This window comes from Clytia hemisphaerica, unplaced genomic scaffold (genome assembly GCF_902728285.1).
Source record: "Clytia hemisphaerica strain Z4C2 unplaced genomic scaffold, Clytia hemisphaerica genome assembly, whole genome shotgun sequence".
NCBI lineage: Eukaryota > Metazoa > Cnidaria > Hydrozoa > Leptothecata > Clytiidae > Clytia > Clytia hemisphaerica.
In genome coordinates, this window is record NW_027103910.1 from 378,579 (window position 1) to 380,188 (window position 1,610).

At 30.0% G+C, this 1,610-nt stretch overlaps 1 protein-coding gene across 1 annotated transcript in view; it reads right to left on the reverse strand.

Moving 5' to 3' along the window:
• Positions 1–1,160: 1,160 nt before the first annotated feature.
• Positions 1,161–1,610, reverse strand: part of LOC136809185 (myb-like protein X) — a gene marked incomplete in the record, with an annotated part of 11,072 nt that continues 10,622 nt past the window's right edge. The window contains 1 exon segment of the mRNA XM_067065705.1: positions 1,161–1,610.

Sequence of the window (1,610 nt, forward strand, 5' to 3'; positions counted from 1 at the left end):
AAGTTGACAGTCAACTTAGCCTCAAAAAATTCGCGAGATAGCTTATAGAGCTAGAAAAATAATGACACTTTCTTTTGTCATTTTATCATTGGAATTGACACTTTTTAATAAAAATTTTGATCAAATTATAAAATACAATGGTTCTAAAGTCACTTTAATCAAGAATTATATTTATACTCAATGTGATGAAGGAAATATAAATGGATATAAATTGGCAGTAGAAAATAGCTTTCCATGCTCTCAGCGCACGTGTTTAAGGCAAATAAGCATATTACAGGTGGTATATGTATTATACATATTATATGTGTTATATTACTCTCATATTACATTTACTTTCAAAATCTTTTGATGTATGTTATTCTTTTTCGGTAGCCGGTAATTTTTCAACTCCCCAACTCGAAACTAGCAACTCCCTAACTCGCGACTAGAATATTTTCCAAACTCTTTAAATTCTAATAAACGCGGTGGCCTAATTGCCGGGAGGATGGAAATACCTATCAAAAATATTGTTATTATAATAGAATAAAGCCAGGCCATTTAGAGCAGAATAACTTCTTTTGACAAAAATGTTTAAAAATAATAATAAACGGGGGGAGGGATCCTCACAAGATCCAGGAAGTTGGGAAAAAATCGAAAGATCAAGCAGGTATGTTTATTGGACACCTAAAGAGTACCTTATCATTACACAAATAGAAGAACAGTTTATGCAAGCTGAATTTAAGTTTATCGAAAGAAATTTAGCAGAATAATTCTACAAAAGGAGAATAAAACGCATTGAATGCTAAAATCTAAAAGGGAAAATAAAGGGGCGGAAAGAAACATTAAAGTTTTTCTATTCATAAATAATCCGGGGGTTTGGTATTTTATCAATCTAGTAAACTTGAAATATTGTCAATACATTTCACTTATGTATATATTTTGTATAAAAAAATGCTGACAACTATATTGTCTTTCTATATTGGAAAGAATTGTTGCATTCACATTGCGCAGAGCACTTCCTGCATAAAATAAATTATACAAAAAACCAAATATTTTAAAAAATATGATAGAAATTTCGATTAAAAGAGGGCTAATAATACAGGTTACTTCTCTCATTGGCCAAGGTCCTTGTTTTTGAAAAAATTATTTTTACAGAAAAAACACCGCTCAGCTTTATTCAGATTTAGCTGAATTGTACTAAATTTTTGGGATGGAAATGCATCATTTTATACTTCACTGAAACAAACATCCTGAGATGAAAGAAACTGGATTTACATTATTGTCTAAAAGTGATTTTCTATAATAGCCAAGGCACACTTGAATCGAAAGGGATTTAAGTCTTATTAATCAAAAAAGGTTTTCGTCTTCGAAAAAAAAAAGATTCCATACACGCTTTTTCTTTTATAAGAATATACTTTATAAGAAAATTCATGATGAAATTGACCGATAAAATAAGAATATGCTAATTAGAATACCACAATCATTGAGTTTAGTAGCTGAACCTAAGAATGCCAATTTTGGAGCCTTTCTGACTGTAAATTACCAATTATCCCCAAGTAAGGCTCATAAAATCGCAAAACTTTCATAAAAAACCATTCTATGCATACCTAAAGCATTATAAAGTGTTATAA